This window comes from Triticum dicoccoides, chromosome 6A, assembly GCF_002162155.2.
Source record: "Triticum dicoccoides isolate Atlit2015 ecotype Zavitan chromosome 6A, WEW_v2.0, whole genome shotgun sequence".
Classification (NCBI taxonomy): domain Eukaryota; kingdom Viridiplantae; phylum Streptophyta; class Magnoliopsida; order Poales; family Poaceae; genus Triticum; species Triticum dicoccoides.
This window is the reverse complement of record NC_041390.1, coordinates 156,739,077-156,761,508: the sequence shown is the minus strand read 5'-3', so window position 1 is coordinate 156,761,508 and position 22,432 is coordinate 156,739,077.

Below are 22,432 nucleotides of genomic sequence, written 5' to 3'. Positions count from 1 at the left end.
GGTTGCAAGTAGTGTTAATTACTCCTTGTAGTTGATGCTAGTTGGTTTAATTGGTGGAAGATCATATGTTCATATCCTATATGCATATTAATACCCCTCTGATTATGAACATGTTTATGCTTTGTGAGTAGTTACTTTTGTTCCTGAGGACATGGGAGAAGTCTTGCTATTAGTAGTCATGTGAATTTGGTATTCATTCGATATTTTGATGAGATGTATGTTGTCTCTCCTCTAGTGGTGTTATTTGAATGTCGACTACATGACACTTCACCATTATTTGGGCCTAGAGGAAGGCATTGGGAAGTAATAAGTAGATGATGGGTTGCTAGAGTGACAGAAGCTTAAACCCTAGTTTATGCGTTGCTTCGTAAGGGGCTTATTTGGATCCATATGTTTCATGCTATGGTTAGGTTTACCTTAATACTTTTGTTGTAGTTGCGGATGCTTGCAATAGAGGTTAATCATAAGTGGGATGCTTGTCTAAGTAAGGGCAGTACCCAAGAACCGGTCCACCCACATACCAAATTATCAAAGTACCGAACGTGAATCATATGAACGTGATGAAAACTAGCTTGACGATATTCCCATGTGTCCTCGGGAGCGCTTTACATCATATAAGAGTTTGTATAGGCTTGTCCTTTGCTACAAAAAGGATTGGGCCACCTTGCCGCACCTTATTTACTTTTGTTACTTGTTGCTTGTTACAAATTATCTTATCACAAAACTATCTGTTACCACTTATTTCAGTACTTGCAGAAAATACCTTGCTGGAAACCGCTTATCATTTCCTTATGCTCCTCGTTGGGTTCAACACTCTTACTTATCAAAAGGACTACGATAGATCCCCTATACTTGTGGGTCATCAAGACTCTTTTTTGGCGCCGTTGCCGGGGAGTGAAGCGCCTTTGGTAGGTGGAATTTGGTAAGGAAAAATTTATATAGTGTGCTGAAATTTACTGTCACTTGTTACCATGGAAAGTAATCCTCTGAGGGTCTTGTTCGGGGTATCTTCACCCCGACCAGTAGAGCAAAGAGTTGCTCCTCAACCTACTGAACCCACTGAACCTACTGAAATGAAAATGAAAATGCTTGCTTTGAAGTTCCTTCGGGTATGATAGAAAAACTGCTAGCTAATCCTTTTTAGGAGATGGAACAAAATATCCTGATGAACATCTGATATATATGGATGAAGTTTGTGGATTATTTAAGCTTGCAGGTGTACCTGGAGATGTTGTTAAGAAGAAGGTCTTCCCTTTATCTTTGAGGGGAGATGCATCGACATGGTATAGGCTATGTGATGATATGGGGTCTTGGAATTACAAACGATTAAAATTGGAATTTCATCATAAGTTTTATCCTATGCATCTTGTTCATCGTGATCGCAATTACATATATAATTTTTGGCCTTGCGAAGGAGAAAGCATCGCTCAAGCTTGGGGGAGGCTTAAATCAATGTTATATTCATGCCCCAATCATGAGCTCTCAAGAGAAATGATTATTCAAAAAATTTATGCTCGGCTTTCTGATAACAATCGCACCATGCTTGATACTTCTTGTGCTGGCTCTTTTATGATGAAGACTATTGAATTCAAATGGGATTTATTGGAAAGAATTAAACGCAACTCTGAAGATTGGGACCTCGACAATGGTAAGGAGTCAGGTATGACACCTAGTTTTGATTGTGTTAAATCTTTTATGGATACCGATATTTTTCGTAAATTTAGCCCTAAATATGAACTTGACTCTGAGATAGTAGCTTCTTTCTGTGAATCTTTTGCTACTTATGTTGATCTTCCCAAGGAGAAGTGGTTTAAATATCATCCTCCCATAGAAGTAAAAGTAGCTGCACCTATTAAAGTTGAAGAAAAGATTGTCACTTATAATGATCCTATTGTTCCTACTTCTTATGTTGAGAAACCACCTTTCCCTGTTAGGATAAAGGATCATGCTAAAGCTTCAACTGTGGTTCGTAAAAGCAATATTAAAACATATACACCTCCTGAGCAAGTTAAAGTTGAACCTAATATTGCTATTGTTAAAGATCTCTTGTCTAATAATATTGATGGGCATGTTATTTATTTCTGTGATGAAACTGCTAGAATTGCTAAACCCCGTGATAAAGATAAACCTAGACATGTGGTAGGCATGCCTGTTATTTCTATTAAAATAGGAGATCATTGTTATCATGGCTTATGTGATATGGGTGCCAGTGCTAGTGCAATACCTATTAGCCTTTATAGAGAAATTATGCATGATATTGCACCTGTTGAGTTAGAAGATATTGATGTTACAATTAAACTTGCCAATAGAGATACTATTTCACCGATGGGAATTGTTAGAAATGTCGAAGTCTTGTGTGGGAAAACTAAATATCCTGCTGATTTTCTTGTTCTTGGTTCCCCACAAGATAGCTTTTGTCCCATTATATTTGGTAGACCCTTCCTAAATACTGTTAATGCTACCATAGATTGCAAAAGGGATGTTGTTACTATCGGTTTAGATGATATGACTCATGAATTTAATTTTTCTAAATTTGTAAACAACACCGTGAAGAAGAATTACCTAGTAAGGATGAAATTATTGGTCTTGCTTCTATTGCCGTACCTCCTAGTGATCCTTTAGAACAATACTTGCTAGACCATGAAAATGATATGTTTATGAATGAAAGAAGGGAATTAGATGAAGTATTCTTTAAACAGGAACCTATTCTGAAAAACAATTTACCTGTTGAAATCCTAGGGGATCCTCCTCCACCCAAGGGTGATCCCGTGTTTGAGCTTAAACCGTTACCTGATACTCTTAAATATGCTTATCTTGATGAGAAAAAGATATATCCTGTTATTATTAGTGCTAACCTTTCAGAGCATGAGGAAGAGAGATTATTGAAAACTCTGAAGAAGCACCGCGCTGCTATTGGGCATACTCTTGATGATCTTAAGGGCATTAGTCCCACTCTATGTCAACATAAAATTAATTTGGAAGAAGATGCTAAACTAGTTCGTGATCATCAACGCCGGCCGAATCCTAAAATGAAAGAAGTGGTAAGAATGGAGATAATAAAGCTCCTTGAGGCACGTATAATTTATCCCGTTGCTGATAGTCAGTGGGTAAGCCCTGTCCATTGTGTCCCTAAGAAGGGAGGTATTACTGTTGTTCCTAATGATAAAGATGAATTGATTCCTCAAAGAATTATTACAGGTTATAGGATGGTAATTGATTTCCGCAAATTAAATAAGGCTACTAAAAAGGATCATTACCCCTTGCCTTTTATCGATCAAATGCTAGAAAGATTGTCCAAACATACACATTTTGTGCTTTCTAGATGGTTATTCTGGTTTCTCTCAAATACCTGTGTCAGCCAAAGATTAATCAAATACTACTTTTACATGCCCTTTTGGTACTTTTGCTTATAGACGTATGCCTTTTGGTTTATGTAATGCACCTGCTACCTTTCAAAGATGCATGATGGCTATATTCTCTGACTTTTGTGAAAAGATTTGTGAGGTTTTCATGGACGACTTTTCCGTCTATGGATCTTCTTTTGATGATTGCTTGAGCAACCTTGATCGAGTTTTGCAGAGATGTGAAGAAACTAATCTTGTCTTGAATTGGGAAAAGTGCCACTTTATGTTTAATGAAGGTATTGTCTTGGGGCATAAAGTTTCTGAAAGAGGTATTGAAGTTGATAAAGCCAAGGTTGATGCTATTGAAAAGATGCCATGTCCCAAGGACATCAAAGGTATAAGAAGTTTCCTTGGTCATACCGCTTTTTATAGGAGGTTCATTAAGGACTTCTCAAAAATTTCTCGGCCTCTGACTAATTTATTACAAAAAGATATACCATTTGTCTTTGATGATGATTGTGTAGAAGCATTTGAAATACTTAAGAAAGCATTGATTTTTGCACCTATTGTTCAGCCACCTGATTGGAATTTACCCTTTGAAATTATGTGTGATGCTAGTGATTATGCTGTAGGAGTTGTTCTAGGACAAAGAGTTGATAAGAAACTAAATGTTATTCAATATGCTAGTAAAACTCTAGACAATGCTCAAAGAAATTATGCTACTACTGAAAAAGAATTCTTAGCAGTTGTATTTGCTTGTGATAAGTTTAGATCTTATATTGTTGATTCTAAAGTAACTATTCACACTGATCATGCTGCTATTAAATATCTTATGGAAAAGAAAGATGCTAAACCTAGACTTATTAGATGGGTTCTCTTGCTACAAGAATTTGATTTGCATATTGTTGATAGAAAAGGAGCTGAGAACCCCGTTGCAGACAACTTGTCTAGGTTAGAAAATGTACTTGATGACCCACTACCTATTGATGATAGCTTTCCTGATGAGCAATTAAATGTCATAAATCCTTCTCATACTACTCCATGGTATGCTGATTATGCTAATTACATTGTTACTAAGTTTATACCACCTACTTTCACATACCAGCAAAAGAAAAAGTTCTTCTATGATTTGAGGCATTACTTTTGGGATGACCCACATCTTTATAAAGAAGGAGTAGATGGTGTTATTAGACGTTGTGTACCTGAGCATGAACAGGAACAGATCCTACGCAAGTGTCACTCCGAAGCTTCTGGAGGACACCATGCTGGAGATAGAGCTGCACATAAGGTACTACAATCTGGTTTTTATTGGCCTACTCTCTTCAAGGATGCCCGTAAGTTTGTCTTATCTTGTGATGAATGTCAAAGAATTAGTAATATTAGTAGACGTCAAGAAATGCCTATGAATTATTCACTTGTTATTGAACCATTTGATGTTTGGGGCTTTGACTATATGGGACCTTTTCCTTCCTCTAATGGTTATACACATATTTTAGTTGCTGTTGATTACGTTACTAAGTGGGTAGAAGCTATTCCAACTAGTAGTGCTGATCATAACACTTCTATTAAAATGCTTAAAGAAGTTATTTTTCCAAGGTTTGGAGTCCCTAGATATTTAATGACTGATGGTGGTTCACATTTTATTCATGGTGCTTTCCGTAAAATGCTTTCTAAATATGATGTTAATCATAGAATTGCATCTCCTTATCACCCTCAGTCTAGTGGTAAAGTAGAATTGAGTAATAGAGAACTCAAATTAATTTTGCAAAAGACTGTTAATAGGTCTAGAAAGAATTGGTCCAAGAAACTAGATGATGCATTATGGGCCTATAGAACTGCATATAAAAATCCTATGGGTATGTCTCCGTATAAAATGGTCCATGGAAAAGCATGTCACTTACCTCTCAAACTAGAACACAAGGCTTATTGGGCTATTAAAGAACTTAATTATGATTTTAAACTTGCCGGTGAGAAGAGGTTATTTGATATTAGCTCACTTGATGAATGGAGAACCCAAGCCTACGAAAACGCCAAGTTGTTTAAAGAAAAGGTTAATAGATGGCATGACAAAAGGATACAAAAGCGTGAGTTTAATGTAGGTGATTATGTATTGCTATACAACTCTCGTTTAAGATTTTTTTGCAGGAAAACTTCTCTCTAAATGGGAAGGTCCTTACGTTATCGAGGAGGTCTACCGTTCCGGTGCCATAAAAATCAACAACTTCGAAGGCACAAATCCAAAGGTGGTGAACGGTCAAAGAATCAAACATTATATCTCAGGAAATCCCATAAATGTTGAAACCAATGTTATTGAAATCGTAACCCCGGAGGAATACATAAGGGACACTTTCCGGAACGTTTCAGACTCCGAAAAGGAATAGGTATGTGGTACGGTAAGTAAAACAACTCCAAAACAGTTTTTAAGGCAATATTTCTTCGTTTTGGAATATTTAGCAAATAGAAAAATAAGCAGTACTCCAGGAAGGACATGAGGGCTCCGCGAGGGTGGAGGGCGCGCCCTACCCTAATGGACGCGCCCCCTACCTCGTGTGCTCTCCGGACTCCGTTTTCGTACACGACACATATTTTGGTCGGTAAAAATTCATTATATAACCTCTCGGGAGTTTTGACTCCCGTATCACGCAAAAATCTCCTATCTTTGTTTCGAGCTGTTTTCTGTCAGGGTTGTCAAGGCCAGGCACTATGTCATCTCCCTCCTCCTCCAACCATGAGGGCACCGATGCTTGGCTAATGAAGATAGAGCTGAAGAGAGAAGAACCCATGGAGATCAATGTCGGGACCCCGATCCTAAGTCACACCGATCTAGCATGTAACACATCATATCACTTTGCGGCCTCACACACGGTATTCCCACGGGTGCCACCTTACCTGGCCCGGGACCGTTTGCGCCTTTTGGCTCACGTATATGATAGTGTCGCTAGCATCCATATGACAAAGAACCCGGGCCGACATGGCTAGTCGTGAACCTAAAGCGGTGCTAACCTATGGGGACAGGCATACATGAATCACATCGAGCATGTCGGTCAACAGCATATGAATCCGGGCTGTAGCACTGGGCTAACAGGACTCCAGGGGAACCCGGGCTGTAGCAGGCTAGGCAGGACTCCGGAAGTCACCACGTGACATTTCCCCGAAGGGACAGACACAGGAATGAAGTGAAACACATGCCGGCCAGTCAAGTGTCCTGAGCAGTAGTGCTGGGCTAGCAGGACTCCGTGAACCGGGCTGTAGCGGACTACTATGGCTCAAGGAAGCACTAGACTACATTTCCCCATAAGAGAGGCTGCCAAGGATAAACAACCAGATTGTCGAATCCCATGCATAGCAATACACGTTACACGTACGCATAACATGCAAGTATGTGCTGTACAACATGGCATCACAACATAACGCAAACTCATATAGATAAAGGCCCAAAAGAGCCACATAGCATTAAGTACAAGCAAGGGTCACATGACCCATCATTCGGAGCATACAAGCAACAAGCGGAAGCATTACATGTCTGAGTACATACAACTACAAATGAAAAAGGCCGAGGAGCCCGACTATCTACAACATCCGATCAAGATCGTAGCTGAGGTACAAGCTACTTGTCGAAGTCCACGTAAACTAGTAAGACTGAAGTCTCCGCTGCAAAAACATAAATAAAGCAACATGAGTACAAAGGTACTCAGCAAGACTTACATCAGATCCTATCATACATGCACTTGTATCAAGAAGGTAATGTGGAGTTTATTTGCAGCAAGCCAGCTTTGACTCAGTGGCTATCATGTACTACGACTGCTGGTAACTCTTTTGAGGTGGCGCACACGAGTCCACTAATCACCACGTCAATACACTACTATGGATTCATTCCCGTCTTCCTACGAGAAGGCCATCCATAGCACTCACACTTGTCTTGAGCATTTTAGAGTATCCACTTCAAGTTGTCTATGTACCACGTAAGCATCCAAGAAGTCCGTAACCGAGGACACGGCTATTCGAATAGATCATGATAACCCTGCAGGGGTGTACTTCTTCACACACGCTCTCACCACTTATCACCATGTACACGTCATGTATCTCGGCAACCTTCAAGCGGAAGCCTGGCGAGGGTGTCGGCCACGACCTGACTAACCACACAAGACTCTAGTCTAGGTTTATCGCCTATTCGGGTTCCATCCGCAAGGAGATCCAGCCGGGGTGTCGCTCACGGCCCCAAACGATGTGTGCAGGGTTCCCAAGCCCACCTCGCCGGATGGAACTACGCTTGGTACACCGTGCCACTTGTGCCTAGTCTGTCCCAAGACCACCTGGCCGGGTGCCACTTGGTAGACTACTAACACTACCTACAAACACCAGAAACTAATTGCAACTCCTGGACAAAGATCAAGTTGGTTAATAAGTCGAGAGAGCTTGGAGTGCCCAGAGCCCAATGTGTGGTAGTATCTAGTCATTGGATAACATACACAGAACTCAGTGCTTAAGGACGGTTCCAGTGAGACAACCCACCATGTACTCCTACATGGCCTCTCACGGCTACCTTTACCAAATCGTGTTCACACGCTTAACTCTCAGCACCAGAACATATCGTATCACTCCAATTCATTCCCAATGAATCAGACCTGTCACAACTCTAAGCAATAGCAGGCATGGCATGGCAAGAACACAACATGGCTCAATCAACTCCTACACATGCTAGTGGGTTTTAACTATTTACTGTGGCAATGACAGGTCATGCAGAGGAATGGGTTCAACTACCGCAGCATAAAGTAGCAGTTGAATCATTGTTGTCCTAATGCAATAATGAGAGCAGGAGCGAGAGAGTAGGATTGTATCGGAATGAACAAGGGGGTTTGCTTGCCTGGTAGATCAACATGGGGGTACTGCTCCACTGATAAGTACTCTCGAACACTTTCCGGAGCAGGACCTATCGAGAAGGAACGGTGTTGTAAATCAAACACAAGCATATGCAACATTATGATGCATGAACATGGCATGAGTATGTGATGTTGTTTGAGCTAATGCAACTAGCATTCATTTGGTTAAAGTCCATTTGAACTAAAGATTCAAATGCACCTTTAACATAAGCTCTTAGATATGCCATAAGTGTGTTTTCATATATACAGCATGTATAGATGGTTTGTCATGCATGAAAATGGTACAGATGGATAGATTGAATTTTTCTGATAATTTTTAATATATAAATTATTTCAATCTGAGCTACGGTTGAATTTCTATGAATTTTTGAAGTTTATATCATTTTCTGGAATTTCCTAATTTATTTTAAATCCAGGAAATAGCTTATTGCGTCAGCACTGCATCATGCTGACGTCACCGGTCAACGAAGCGGCCCAGGTCAAACTTGACCTGTGGGGCCCACTGGTCAGTGACCCAGTGCTGCCTAGGTCACAAACAGGTGGGGTCGGGTCAACGCCACATCAGCATAGTCAAAGCTGACACGTGGGCCCACTGTAATTAGATTAATCTTAATCTTGCTTAGTTAGCCGGTTAGTTAGGTAGTGGGGCCCGGCTGTCTGTGTCCCAGGGTGTTACTAACTGCGTCATTAATCTTAATTAATCGTGCCATGTCAGCGTCGCCGGATTAAGGGCCGGCGACCTTACAGTGCGGTGGCGACTCGCCGGCCGGCCGTTTTCCGGCGATGGATGGCCGCGCGGATGGGTTCTATGGAACGCTCATAGTGCGGCGCGTCCAGGGGTGGTCGTGGGGATGCCGGGGATGGGCTACAGCGGTGAGGGCGGCGAGCTTTGCGGCGGCAGAGCTCGGTGGTGTGCGGGTGCTGCGCCAGGGCTCGCTGCCGAGCTGCCTGTGCTGCATGACAATGCCAGGGGTGCTCTAGGGCGCGCCCGTTGCATGACGGCAGTGAACGGAGCACGGGGAGCACGTGTGCTGCGGCAATGGCGGAGCCGAGCTTCGGCTTGTGCGGCAAGGGAGCTAGAGGGCACGGGAGGACAGGGGAGAAGGGGGAGATGACGGCGGGGCTCACGGAGATTTGAACGGCGCCGTCGTTGAGCTTGGGGAGGCACTGAGCGACGCAGATTGACAGGCGAAGTCTGACGGCAGATGCGGCGGTGACGAGCTCGGAGGCGTCGTCACAGGAAGTCCGGTGATGTGACCTTCGTCTTGGTGAGGCGGTGCTCGACGGCGGACCAGTGGGACACGACAATGGGGCTCGGCGTGGGCAGTGGCTACGGCGACGGTGAGCGGCGGCGACGAGCTTCGCTCGGTGGTGCTCGGGGGAAGGGGAACAGACAAGGGATAGGCACGGGAAAGAGGGGGAGAGTGACCAGGGGGTTGCAGGCGTCTCCGTGGCGCTCGGGTGAGGACGGGGGAGGCAGCAGGAGGTGGAAGCAGGAGGTGGCTTCGCCTCCTGTGCGTGCGCCACGCCGTCGTCCTCCTGGCAAGGGAAGGAGACGACTGGCGCCTGGCTCTGGTGGGCTGGGCCGTGCTGGGCCAGCTGGGTTGCCAGGTAAGGCCAGGTAAGGTTTTATTCCTTTTTCTGTTTCCTATTTTCTGACCTTTGTTTTGATTTAATAAAAATACTAAATCAAGTTATTTTCTTCTAAAAATTTTTGCAGGGGCCTAAAGGATTATTCCAAAGCCCCTCACAAAAATTCAGAATTATTGGACAATATTATATATATATATATATATATATAAATATTTATCCAACACAAATAATTACTAGATTAATTCCAAATGGCCAAAATAAATATTTATGAGCTCCTAAAAATATTGGTTTGAAATTTTACCTCTGCCCAATATTTTCAGAGAGAGACATGAACATTTTCTTGGACCCTTTGGAGCAATTTTTATCTGGGTCATTTCCAGAAATGATTTCTGAGGGTTCTACAAATCCCCATTTCAAATTTAAATGAAATTTAAACATGATGCACACATGACTATCTAGCCTAGGTCATACCAGAACTAGGGATGTGACAATCAACAAGGATGAAGGGATCAAGAAGGCCATAGAGGACCAAGTTCCGGCAACAGAAGACACCCTTCAACTGGATCACAACCTTCTTACCCCAACAAAAATTGAAGCTTTCAAGATGATTGAGTTAGCTCATATACAAAATAAGTATCTCACACGTGAAAATATTCTATTGAAGGAGCATATCATCGCACTCAAGGGCATTATCCGCAAGTTAGAAGACCTCCTACGCTCGATGTGCGACTATCCATCATCAACATCCCCACCTTCTTCACCAACAAAGGAGACATAATCACATGGGTATGGGCACTCCACTTGGCAACTGCCAAGCTCTGGGGAGTGCCCCAGTATCGTATCACCATCACTTTATCTTTACCGTTTTTTAGTTCAATCCTTTTGGTAATATCTTGATCTAGTAGAATAAAAGTTCTTAGTATGATCTAGTTGTGAGTTTTGCTTTATTATCCTTCTATGTAATCGAGTCCGTGAGCTATATAATAAAGATTAGTGTTGAGTCAAGGGCTTGATTATTTTTCCATGATCCTAAGGGAATAAAAGAAAAGAGAAAGAAATAAAAGAAAAAAAGAGATCACGTGAGTCTTATGGAGAGTAATGAGCTCACATAGAAAGAGTATGATGAATAATAGTTGTTGAGGGTTGACAAACACAGTTTTGGTCATCGTTGCAACTAATAGGAAGTAATAAAGAAAGAGAGGTCTTCACATATAAATATACTATCTTGGCCATCTTTTATGATTGTGAGCACTCATTAAAATATGACATGCTAAACAGTTGACATTGGACAAGGAAGACAACGTAATGGGTTATGTTTTCTTACATCTGAGATAAATTATATTGTCTTGGATCTTCCAACATGATGAGCTTGCCTTTCCCCCTCATGCCAGCCAAATTCATTGCACCAAGTAGAGATACTACTTGTGCTTCCAAATACCCTTAAACCAGTCTTGCCATAAGAGTCCACCATATCTACCTATGGATTGAGTAGGATCCTTCAAGTAAGTTGTCATCGGTGCAAGCAATAAAAATTGCTCTCTATGTATGATTGATTGGTGTGGAGGAAATAAGCTTTATACGATCGTGTGATATGGAAGTAATAAAAGCGATAGACTGCATAATAAAGGTCCATATCACAAGTGGCAATATAAAGTGACGTTCTTTCGCATTAAGATTTTGTGCATCCAGCCATAAAAGCGCATGACAACCTCTGCTTCCCTCTGCGAAGGGCCTATCTTTTACTTTTATCTCCTACATTGCATAAGAGTCATGGTGATTTTCACCCTTCCTTTTTACACTTTATCCTTTGGCAAGCACAATATGTTGGAAAGATCCTGGTATATATGGCTAATTGGATGTGAGTTTTCATGAACTATTACTGTTGACATTACCCTTGAGGTAAAATGTTGGGAGGCAAAACTATAAGCCCCTATCTTTCTCCGTGTCCAATTAAAACTCCATACTCATAAGTATTGCGTGAGTATCAGCAATTGTGAAAGACTATATGATAGTTGGGTATGTGGACTTGCTGAAAAGCTCTTATACATTGACTCCTTCCTATGTTATGATAAATTGCAATTGCTTCAATGACTGAGATTATAGTTTGTTAGTTTTCAATGAAGTTTACGATTCATATTTGATATTGTGATTGAATTATTACTCTAGCATTAGAGATTATATGACAAAGAATTATATGAGTTGCTGGTCTAAGAATGATCATGATGCCCTCATGTCCGTATTTTATTTTTATCGACACCTCTATCTCTAAACATGTGCACATATTTTTCGATTTCGGCTTTTCGCTTGAGGACAAGCGAGGTCTAAGCTTGGGGGAGTTGATACGTCCATTTTGCATCATGCTTTTATATCGATATTCATTGCATTATGGGCTGTTATTACACATTATATCACAATACGCATGCCTATTCTCTCTTATTTTACAAGGTTTACATAAAGAGGGAGAATGCCGGCAGCTGGGATTTTGAGCTGGAAAAGGAGCAAATATTAGAGACCTATTCTGCACAGCTCCAAAAGTCCTGAAATTTCATGGAAGATGTTTTCCATATATATAAAAAATACTGAGAGAAAGAACTTGACCAGGGGGGCCACACCCTGCCCACGAGGGTGGGGGGCGCGCCCTACCCCTCTGGGCGCGCCCCCCTACCTCGTGGGCCCCCTGGTGGCCCTCCGGTGGTCATCTTCTGCTATATGAAGTCTTTCGATGGGAAAAAATCATAAGCCATCTTCTCGGACGAAACTCCGCCGCCACGAGGCGGAACCAATCTAGGGCTCTGGCGGAGCTGTTCTGTCGGGGAAACTTCCCTCCCGGAGGGGGAAATCATCGCCATCGTCATCACCAACGCTCCTCTCATCGAGAGAGGGCAATCTCCATCAACATCTTCATCAGCACCATCTCATCTCAAAACCCTAGTTCATCTCTTGTATCCAATTCTTGTCTCCAAGTCCGGGATTGGTGCTAGTAGGTTGCTAGTAGTGTTAATTACTCCTTGTAGTTGATGCTAGTTGGTTTAATTGGTGGAAGATCATATGTTCAGATCCTATATGCATATTAATACCCCTCTGATTATGAACATGTTTATGCTTTGTGAGTAGTTACTTTTGTTCCTGAGGACATGGGAGAAGTCTTGCTATTAGTAGTCATGTGAATTTGGTATTCATTCGATATTTTGATGAGATGTATGTTGTCTCTCCTCTAGTGGTGTTATGTGAACGTCGACTACATGACACTTCACCATTATTTGGGCCCAGAGGAAGGCATTGGGAAGTAATAAGTAGATGATGGGTTGCTAGAGTGATAGAAGCTTAAACCCTAGTTTATGCGTTGCTTCGTAAGGGGCTGATTTGGATCCATATGTTTCATGCTATGGTTAGGTTTACCTTAATACTTTTGTTGTAGTTGCGGATGCTTGCAATAGAGGTTAATCATAAGTGGGATGCTTGTCCAAGTAAGGGCAGTACCCAAGCACCGGTCCACCCACATACCAAATTATCAAAGTACCGAATGCGGATCATATGAACATGATGAAAACTAGCTTGATGATATTCCCATGTGTCCTCGGGAGCGCTTTACATCATATAAGAGTTTGTCCAGGCTTGTCCTTTGCTACAAAAAGGATTGGGCCACCTTGTTGCACCTTATTTACTTTTGTTACTTGTTGCTCGTTACAAATTATCTTATCACAAAACTATATGTTACCACTTATTTCAGTACTTGCAGAGAATACCTTACTGGAAACCGCTTATCATTTCCTTCTTCTTCTCATTGGGTTCGACACTCTTACTTATCAAAAGGACTACGATAGATCCCCTATACTTGTCGGTCATCAGCCAGGGGTGTAACTCTCAATCTGCTCCAGATGGCCAAGCGAATTGGCCCGCAGTGCGAAGCCGCCGAATACAAAGATCTGCTTGGGGAGGAAAACCTCACCCTGGACTGCATCGCTAGCGATGATTGAAGGAGCCATCAAGCCTTACGGTGACGACATAGTGGAATTCTCAATGAAAGCACCAATGTCAGTGTCAAAACCGGCGGATCTCGGGTAGGGGGTCCCGAACTTTGCGTCTAAGGCGGATGGTAACAGGAAGCAGGGGATACAATGTTTACCCAGGTTCGGTCCCTCTTGATGGAGGTAATACCCTACGTCCTGCTTGATTGTTCTTGATGATATGTGTATTACAAGAGTTGATATACCACGATATCGTAGAGGCTAAACCCTAGAAGCTAGCCTATGGTATGATTGTATGTTGTCCTACGGACTAAACCCTCCAGTTTATATAGACACCGGAGGGGGCTAGGGTTACACAAGGTCGGTTACAAGGGAGGAGATATACACATCCGTATTGCCTAGCTTGCCTTCCATGCCAAGGAGAGTCCCATCCGGACACGGGACGAAGCCTTCAATCTCGTATCTTCATAGTCCAATAGTCCGGCCAAAGGATATAGTCCAGCTGTCCGGAGACCCCCTAATCCAGGACTCCCTCAGTGAAGATGAATGATTAGAGAACCATTCGATGTATTGTGCATTATGAAGTATTATGGAGGACACAAACCATCTGAACATTTGGTGCAGTTCAACTAAAATCAAGCTGACATCCCTATGGATTTCATATTTATATGCCGCAAGAAAACAAAGACACATCAGCACACACAAGAATATTGGCCCCAGTGTCAACCCACCAATAGGTGGACTAACAAACTGAATGTATGGTAAACAGATTACCATACCCAGATGCCCCATCATTGTTGCTTAGAATGACATTGACAGACTTGGAGTCCTATCATGGCTTCTTGTACATGTTTGGGCACTTTTTGCCTAGTGCACTCCACGTGTTGTAGAGTTTCCTATGCTCTCTGCAGACTAGTCATGTCACCAGCATCTACTAATACTCTGTAAAGCTTCTTGATCATTCCTTCTGTAATGTAGCGCAAACAGTGAATGCTTCTTTCTGCAAAGTGGTGAAACCAACTGGACCCACTAATGCAGCAGTTTGCCTTAAACACATTGGCTCCTTTTGTGCAGTTCAACTAAAATCAAAGTCAGAATAAAACCGAGCTTTAATTTTGATATCCTTGTAAGCAACAATAGGTATAAGGGAAACAACTACTGAGAAATAACGGTTGATGACTTGTACTCCCAGAAGAAAAACATCTATTGATCTACCTTATCTTAATGGGAAACAAAGTAGGAGAGTAGAAATTATCCATCGGTGTGATTCATTCATATTAACTGAGACATTATCTTAACAATGCCTTGTTTGAACATGTATAAAGAATGACAAAGCAGAAAAGTACCATTCCTAAAACAATGCGATTGATTCATATTAACCGAGACATTATCTTAACAATACCTTGGTTAAACATGTAGAAAGAACTACAAAGCAGGATAGTACCATTTGTAAAACACTGTAACTGCTATATAATAACAGAGACATTATCTGAACAATACATTTCTTAAACATGTACTCCGACTGATCCCTAACAGAAATGGTACTCCCACCGATCCCTAACAAGTGTTGCAGTTTTAAACTAAGATTCAGTAGTTAATTCTGAGGAAAATCGGTACTGACCTTTCAAGACCAAAACTTGAAACAACTCATGAAGAAATCCTAAAAGAGATCTCAACACATATATGGAAATCCGGTCTACAATAGCAACAAGTTGAATAGATATCCCTGTTTTAACAGAGGTAAAAAAGGAATCAATTACTGGCAAAATAAAGGAGGATGAAACATGCGGCCACAAAAATAGTAATTCCGCCAATCCCTAACAAGTGTTGCAGTTTTGAACTAAGATTCAGTAGTTAATTCTGAGAGTGGCATTGCTTAATTTTACCAGCGGCATTAGATTAACAAAAAGCATAAACAGTTCTAGGGGAGAGTGGGCGCAACAACACCATGTGCTTCCATCTACTTATAAAGGGGGTGATGCAGAGTTTGTTGTAACAAAGCAACAAACATCATGTCTGGGTTGGTACCATTTTTGAACTAAGATTCAGTAGTTAATTCTGAGAGTGGCATTGCTTAATTTTACCAGCGGCATTAGATTAACAAAAGGCATAAACAGTTCCAGGGGAGAGTGGGTGCAACAACACCATGTGCTTCCATCTACTTATAAAGGGGGTGATGTAGAGTTTTGTTGTAACAAAGAAACAAGCATCATGTCTAGGTTGGAACAATTTTTGCCTACTCAATGGTAAAAGACAGCAGTTCAATAGCTTCAATTTAACATTTATCCAAAACAGTACTAATACAAGTAGCACAACATCTCAAAGCACACTTCAACATCATGTGGATGAAAATCGGTACTGACCTTTCTTAACCAAGATTTGAAACAACTCGTATGGAGGACTTGAAATAAATTCCAACACATATATGAAAATCCATGATCTCCTTTTGTGCAGTTCCACCAAAATTAGGCAAAGTCGCCGGTGTGCCATTCAAGTTGAACTGCACAAAACACTGTTAAAACATAAGTGTTTTGAGTAGCGAAGCAAAATGTCGCAATAGCAACAAGTTGAATAGATATCCCTGTTTTAACAGAGGCAAAAAAGGAATCAATTACTGGCAAAATAAAGGAGGATGAAACATGCGGCCACAAAAATAGTAATTCCGCCAATCCCTAACAAGTGTTGCAGTTTTGAACTAAGATTCAGTAGTTAATTATGAGAGTGGCATTGCTTAACTTTACCAGCGGCATTAGATTAACAAAAAGCATAAACAGTTCTAGGGGAGAGTGGGCGCAACAACACCATGTGCTTCCATCTACTTATAAAGGGGGTGATGCAGAGTTTGTTGTAACAAAGCAACAAACATCATGTCTGGGTTGGTACCATTTTTGAACTAAGATTCAGTAGTTAATTCTGAGAGTGGCATTGCTTAACTTTACCAGCGGCATTAGATTAACAAAAGGCATAAACAGTTCCAGGGGAGAGTGGGTGCAACAACACCATGTGCTTCCATCTACTTATAAAGGGGGTGATGTAGAGTTTTGTTGTAACAAAGAAACAAGCATCATGTCTAGGTTGGAACAATTTTTGCCTACTCAATGGTAAAAGACAGCAGTTCAATAGCTTCAATTTAACATTTATCCAAAACAGTACTAATACAAGTAGCACAACATCTCAAAGCACACTTCAACATCATGTGGATGAAAATCGGTACTGACCTTTCTTAACCAAGATTTGAAACAACTCGTATGGAGGACTTGAAATAAATTCCAACACATATATGAAAATCCATGATCTCCTTTTGTGCAGTTCCACCAAAATTAGGCAAAGTCGCCGGTGTGCCATTCAAGTTGAACTGCACAAAACACTGTTAAAACATAAGTGTTTTGAGTAGCGAAGCAAAATGTCGCAATAGCAACAAGTTGAATAGATATCCCTGTTTTAACAGAGGCAAAAAAGGAATCAATTACTGGCAAAATAAAGGAGGATGAAACATGCGGCCACAAAAATAGTAATTCCGCCAATCCCTAACAAGTGTTGCAGTTTTGAACTAAGATTCAGTAGTTAATTATGAGAGTGGCATTGCTTAATTTTACCAGCGGCATTAGATTAACAAAAAGCATAAACAGTTCTAGGGGAGAGTGGGCGCAACAACACCATGTGCTTCCATCTACTTATAAAGGGGGTGATGCAGAGTTTGTTGTAACAAAGCAACAAACATCATGTCTGGGTTGGTACCATTTTTGTTCACTACTTAATGGGAAAAGAGAGTAATACAATAGCTTCAATTCAACATTTATTTAAAACAGTACCAATACAAGTAGCACAACATCTCAAAGCACACTGCACAATCATGTGGATGAAGGCATGTACTGACCTTTCATCAGACAACCAACATAAAATACGAATCTACCAACACGAATAGGAAATTCAATCTCGTTTTGTGCAGTTGCACTGAAATCAAGCAAAATTGCCAGTGTGACATTTAAGTTTGCCATAGCAACAAGTTGAATAGATATCCCTGTTTTAACAGAGGCAAAAAAGGAACAATTACCGGACAATAAAGGAGGATGAAACATGCGGCCACAAAAAGAAGCATCTACCTTATCTTGATGGAAAACAAAGTATAGGACAGTAGCATTTATAAAACGGTTGCATTGATTCATATTAAAAGAGAAATTCTCTTAAAACAGTTCAGTAGTTAATTCTAAGAGTGACATTGCTTAATTTTACCAGCAGCATTAGATTAAGAAAAAGCATAAACAGTTCCAGGGGAGAGTGGGCGCAACAACACCATGTGCTTCCATCTACTTATAAAGGGGGTGATGCAGAGTTTGTTGTAACAAAGCAACAAGCATCATGTCTGGGTTGGTACCTTTTTTGTTCACTAAATGGGAAAAAAGAGCAATACAATAGCTTCAATTCAACATTTATTTAAAACAGTACCAATACAAGTAGCACAGCATCTCAAAACACACTGCATGATCAGGTGGATGAAGGCAAGTACCAACCTGTCATGACGCACACAAGATCACCTATGAATCTGCCAACACGAATAGGAAATCCAATCTCGTTTTGTGCAGTTGCACTAAAATCAAGCAAAGTTGCCGGTGTGACATTTAAGTTTGCTATAGCAACAAGTTGAATAGATATCCCTATTTTAATAGAGGCAAAAAAGGAAACAATTACTGGCCAATAAAGGAGGATGAAACAAATGGCAACAAAAAGAAGCATCTAACTTATCTTGATGGAAAACAAAGTAGGACATTAGCATTTCTAAAATGGTTGCATTGATTCATATTAACAGAGACATTCTCTTAAAACAACATTCGTTAAGAATGTAATTTACTTTTAATAGTGGCATTGCTTCAATTTTCTAGCAGCATTCTTAGATTAACAATAGCAAAATAGTTGTATGGGACATGGGACATGTCAGACCATGTGCATCCACACGTATAAATGGGTGATGCAGAGTATGGAGCCAAGGAGCATATCTGCATTGGTCCCATATTTGTTCTTTTTGAACCTTTTTCCTATGTGAGGGCAGAAAATCTAGTCCTGCACAAACTACCCGAACCCCCAGTTTCTTTCCCTTTTCAACAAAGAGATCGGTTCCTTACAGATGTGTGTACTAGGTTACCCCCTTTTTCCCTTTTCGACCAACAAAGCGGCTGGATAGCTAGTCTATACTACGTTTCCTCCCTCCTTTCCTCATTGAACGACGTCCTACATTCATGCTCCACCCCACCGCACCCTTCTTTCCTCTTTGAACCAAGACCTAGATTCGACTACAAAATCGAAAAAGATCCACATGCAGCTAGAGCAATGACGGTTTCAAAGAAACTTATACCTTAGGGTCGTCGGGATGTGGCAAGGCGTGCGGCGGGAGGCTGGATCTGCGTACAAGATAGTGCGGCGAGAGTGTGGAGAGTGCAAACTCTAGCGAACAAGCGCTGAGGCTCCGGCTTATATAGTACTACATATATACTGTAGTACGGACTGAGCTCCAGTGCCTTAACTCCACCTACTTTTGGCTGTATGACAGGTGGGCTAGCCACATTTTGGGCCCACCTATCATAAACCCAAAGGCAGGTGCACTAAGTCAATGAAGTTGTGTCCATATAGTACTCGTGTATACTACTAATATATAGTGGAGTGGTTTTCTTATTCTCTCCATAACAATCGTTTTAAATTGTTTAAGTACGAAACGAAACTCTTAATTTAACGTACCAGTGAAGAAAACTACTACTCCCGATGAACTAACGATCCACACGTCCTGGTCGCACTTCCTGTCTGGGGCGTGCGGTACACTACCCTCTCTTAAGTGAACAATGACACATGGGCCAAATTATTGGAAACATGTGAGAGTGTGTACAAATAAAGAATTTTAATTTCAATTATCGGAAAGGTTTGAGAGTATGTACAGTTTTCCCTCTCTTAATAATTATGGTTTGCTGTGTTCGGCCTAAACTTGGTCAAACTTTACAAAGTTTGACTTCAGTCAAGTCTAATATGCGGAGTAAATAAAAATGGAGGGCTACTACGTCCATCCGGGTTTTTAGTCGACACCATTTTTTTAATCAAAGTTAATAGCTGGACAAATAAAATTATAGGGGTGTTGAAGACAAAGTTGTGAGAAAGCTTAGAAATCAATACAAAACTTATGCTCTTAGTACCAACATGGATCCTTCTTCGAGGAAATAGTTGATTCATAGCCAACTGTGTGATAAAATTGCACCAATGTGAAAGATGACTGCGTCTCCAACACAACCAATCAAAGAGCACTGATAGAAGACAACTTGTTTTTCGTCGAAAATCGATCTGCTTCACCAGCCGACGCAACCATGAGGCGCGACCATGAGCATCGATAGGTCATCATGGTGATGCATCATCCATTTGGCATAAAGTTTGGGTGAGGCACCTATGAAGTTCGACAAATCCTCACTGTGGTCTGTTTCTTCTCATTAATCAAGCTCGAGGAAGGAAGAACCATGTGGTAGAGGACAATGAGGCGGAACAACAATGGCCATCCAATTTTGTGCGGTTCCACTAAAATTGAGGAAGACATGCCCGGGTATGGAGATACGCATTGTTGTTTGCCAAAATATTAAAAAGGGATATAGTGTTGTTACTTTGTTTTGGGAGTGGTACAAGATTAACAACGACATCTCAATTGTCAATAAGAATTAATGAAAAGTACACCAACAAATAGAAGCATCATGATTATCTTGATGGGAACTAAACTAGGATACCCGAGAAAAAAAAGCATTTTTTCATTTAACCAGTGATAGTATTAGATTAGCAGCAACAATAGGAGCATATGGACAATGACCGCACAACCACCATGTACTTTTTGTCGAAACAACATGTATACCTCCACCGAGGCATAAATCAAGACAACTTTTCGAGTGGCATTTCCTCTATAATAGTAGGTGATGTTGGACCAGCCGATGAACCCTAGCTACTATACATGGGGAGCTGGGGAGTAGTCGCATAGAAGAAAACACGCATGCAGTGACCTGGGGAGTTGGACCAGTACAAGAAGTTATACCTCAGGTGGGCGAGATGTCGCTTAGGCGGGCGGGTGGGATCTGCCCACACGATGGCAGCGAACAAGGGCGTGGAGGACCTTCGTCCGCGCCAGCACCGGCTCCGAGAGGAGGGTGCGCATCGGCTTCCTCCATCGCCGACGGCGACAACGTCAACGCTGCACCTCCTCACCTCCTGCAGCGGATGGGATTCGGCCGGATCTGTGACCACCGGTGAGGAGAGAGATAGAGTGGACACTGTCATCTTGTTTTGATATGGAGAGGGTGAGAGAGCGAGACGCGAGAAACCCTATCAAACAAGAGGCTATATATACAATGGAGTAAAAATTCTCTCCATAGTAGTGGTTTTAAATAGAATACGCGCGTTCCCAGAAAAAAGAAACAAAAACTGGCGAACAATTTTTTAACGTACCAAGAAAGAAAACTCGATCAAAAACACGCCCCCGCTTCCAGGTCACAAGAGTCGTCGCGCACACACACGTAGGCATAGACATGCATCTGAGGATGGGTGGGTAAAACTGAATACGGATGGTGCCTTCTTGCCAGAGAACGAAACTGCTGGTACATGCATGATACTCGGGGTCATGGGGGTGCTATAATTTTCTCTTCATGTAGAAGCTTGTGTTATTGCGCGAACGCACTGGAAGCAGAATTGTTGGCCATCAAAGAGGGTTTGTCACTCGCATTGTAGTGGAGTAATCTTTTTTTTTGACCCACACACCATAGAACAATCGTTCTATGGTAAATTATATTAATATAGTAAACTACATGGGGAGTCTAAGCTCCAAATATCAATATCGAGACCGACTTCCTTGAAGCTACAAATATGGAAAGGATTAGGAGTGAAGATCTTGATAGATCTTGGTTTGGTTTTTTGGTGCGTGAGATTGGATCGCTCATGACACTCTGAAATACTTGTATTGCTCATGTTCGACGAAACAACAACATTGTCAATCATACTTTAGCTCATTATGGTAGGACTAGTGGCCATATTGCTGTTTGGCTAGGTTCAGGCCCTGATGGCATTGTCAAACTTTGTAACTCCGAGTGTAGCCTGGCTATGTGAGTGATACAAGTTTGTTCCCGCAAAAACAACAAAAATACATAGACATGCATATCCGTGTTTACGTAAAATTCCATCTCCATCTCCAATCATATTTGTCCAATTGGCACATTATTTACGTTGTTAATTATATACACAACAATATTAACGTACAACATCTCTTGTTTGCGGGCGTCTGGGCCGCTGCCACACCCGCTCATGACCAACCCAAACCCTCTTCATCACCCGCGCGTGCTTCCCGCCCGAAACAGTCAGTGTCGCATTCATGCCTGGCCAGAGCAGACGCGACCTCTCACTGGCGCCGGCATTGAAGCGGCGCGCCGGCCGAGAGAGCGTCGCCCGCGCCGCTTCCCGGTGCACGCGACTGCTACGCGTTCAAAGGTCGCAGTAGCCGGCCACAACATGCATGTAAAAGTTCTTGGGAGTCCGTGCTACAGCTAGCTGTCCTCCCCCAACTCGTCAATCTCTTCCAGTAGTGCTAGTACTCCATGGCGTGATCCATCGACAAGCAGGCGGGAAAGTTATCGTATACTCG